General features: G+C 41.9%; 1 pseudogene across 1 annotated transcript; it reads left to right on the top strand.

Annotated features, from left to right (window-relative positions):
- The first annotated feature begins 651 nt into the window (after nt 1-651).
- LOC307105539 (phosphoglycerate kinase 1-like) lies at nt 652-1946 on the top strand (annotated as a pseudogene). The gene has a single exon. The product of its transcript is annotated as a phosphoglycerate kinase 1-like (transcript).
- The last annotated feature ends 830 nt before the right edge of the window (nt 1947-2776 follow it).

Raw genomic sequence — 2776 nt, 5'->3', positions numbered from 1 at the left:
CTATGTTCATAGCAGCACAATTTACATTAGCTAAGTTCTGGAAACAGCCTAAGTGCCCACCAGCAAATGAGTGGATTAAAAAACTGTGGTACATCTATATAATGGAATACTAAGCTGCTGTATTAAAGAAGGAACTCTTAACATTTGCAACAGTGCAGATGGAGCTGGAGACCATTATGCTAAGTGAAATAAGCCAGTTGGAGAAAGATAAATATCACATGATCTCACTCATTTGTGGAATATAACGATCAACATAAACTGATGAACAAAAATAGAACCAGAGAAAAAAAATATTTAGAACATAATAGAAGTAATCCTGTTATTAGCAGATTTTTAATATTTTCTACAATTTTTGTGATATTATACTGTTAGTAAAGTTTTGGTAATATTATTATATTTTAAATCTTTTTTTCTTGAAATATTAATGTTTATTGCATGTAACATTATTATATTTAAAATTGGTGTTTTTTTTGAAATATTAAAAAAAGGAAAATTCTAAAAAAATAATAAAATAAATAAAAGACTCAAAAGACAGAGGAAGAACATTGATGAATTCTGATCGTTCTCATGTCACTAAAATGCACTTCACGATTTGCTCCTGTCTCCGTCACTGACTGGTCTGCGGGCTCTCTGCGCTGCTGTAGTGCCAAGATGTCTCTTTCTAACAAGCTGACTGGACAAGCTAGACGTGAAGGGCAAGCGGGTCGTCATGAGAGTAGACTTCAGTGTTCCTATGAAGAACAACCAGATAACAAACAATCAGAGAATCAAGGCTGCCATCCCAAGTATAAAATTCTGCTTGGATAATGGAGCCAAGTCAGTTGTTCTTATGAGCCACCTGGGTCGGCCCGAAGGTGTCCCCATGCCTGACAGGTACTCTTTGGAGCCAGTTGCTGTAGAACTCAAATCTCTTCTGGGCAAGGATGTTTTGTTCTTGAAGGATTGCATGGGCCCCGAAGTGGAGAAAGCGTGTGCTGCCCCAGCTGCTGGGTCTGTCATCCTGTTGGAGAACCTTTGCTTTCATGTGGAAGAAGAAGGGAAGGGAAAAGATGCTTCGGGGAACAAGGTTAAAGCAGAGCCAGCTGAAGTAGAAGCCTTCCGAGTTCACTTTCCAAGCTAGGGGATGTCTATGTCAATGATGCTTTTGGCACTGCTCACCGAGCCCACAGCTCTATGGTGGGAGTCAATCTGCCACAGAAAGCTGGAGGTTTTTTGATGAAGAAGGAGCTGAACTACTTTGCCAAGGCGTTGGAAAGCCCAGAGAGACCCTTCCTGGCCATCCTGGGCGGAGCTAAAGCTGCAGACAAGATCCAGCTGATTAACAATATGCTGGACAAAGTCAATGAGATGATTATCGGTGGTGGAATGGCTTTTACCTTCCTTAAGGTGCTCAACAACATGGAGATTGGCACTTCTCTGTTTGATGAAGAGGGAGCCAAGATTGTCAAAGACCTGATGTCCAAAGCTGAGAAGAATGGTGTGAAGATTACCTTGCCAGTTGACTTTGTCACTGCTGACAAGTTTGATGAGAATGCCAAGCCTGGCCAAGCCACTGTGGCTTCTGGCATACCTGTTGGCTGGATGGGCTTGGACTGTGGTCCTGAGAGCAGCAAGAAGTACGCTGAGGCTGTCACTAGGGCTAAGCAGCTTGTGTGGAATGGACCTGTGGGCGTATTTGAATGGAAAGCTTTTGCCCAAGGGACCAAAGCCCTCATGGACGAGGTGGTGAAAGCTATTTCCAGGGGCTGCATCACCATCATAGGTGGTGGAGACACTGCCACTTGCTGTACCGAATGGAACACAGAGGATAAAGTCAGCATGTGAGCACTGGGGGGTGGTGCCAGTTTAGAGCCCCTGGAAGGTAAAGTCCTTCCTGGGGTGGATGCTCTCAGCAATGTTTAATATTTGTCCTGTCTTTTGGTTCCTATATACATCCCCTTAGTGAACTTAGTGCTTTCCACATCTCTATTTGATATTAGCTAAAATCTTCCCCCAGGTCAAGATTCAGCTAATGGCCAAGAGATGCAGCCCAGGAGCACTCAAACAGTTGCACAGCATCTCAGCTCATCTTTATTGCACCCTGGACTTGCTTCCATTCTTCAGGATCCCATTTGAATTTCTTAGTGACTAAACCATTATGCACTCCACAGTGCATATATTTATATTTTGTCTGTTAAAAAAGTAAGCTGTTAGCTTAATTCTCTTCTTAGAGTAGCTTATTCTGATTAGCTTTGTCATTGTTTTGCTACTCGCTTGAAAATCAGGTGAAATTCCAGTCGTAAGGAGGGAGGAAAACAAAGTTGGTGAGCTGTTAAATAAAAGTATTCATTGAAGCTGGGAAAAAATTTAAAAAAAATAAAATGGACTTCACAATTTACTGGTGTGTAGAAATATAAAGAATTGGAATTTTAGGGCTGGACCCTAGCACTTCCCCCACAGCAGGGGGGAAATATAAAGTACAAATAGAAGATTGGTTCTTCTTTTTTAGCATTTGAAAATAAGACCCATGTGGGAAGCTCTGGGAAACCTCTTGTTATTCTGAAGGGCTGTTTTGCATAGATTCATCAGCTGTGGTTGGCAAACTAGGGCTCTTAGGCCCCTTGAGTGTGGCTCTTCCACAAAATACCACAGACTGGGCGAGTCTATTTTGAAGAAGTGGCATTAGAAGAAGTTTAAGTTTAAAAAATTTGGCTCTCAAAAGAAATTTCAATCGTTGTACTGTTGATATTTGGCTCTGTTGACTAATGAGTTTGCCGACCACTGGTAGGTCAAGCAT

The sequence above is a fragment of the Cnephaeus nilssonii genome, assembly GCF_951640355.1.
Source record: "Cnephaeus nilssonii genome assembly, chromosome: 9".
In the NCBI taxonomy this organism is placed as follows: domain Eukaryota; kingdom Metazoa; phylum Chordata; class Mammalia; order Chiroptera; family Vespertilionidae; genus Cnephaeus; species Cnephaeus nilssonii.
Note: the sequence above shows the minus strand (reverse complement) of the source record. Positions and strands in the feature narration are given on the sequence as shown.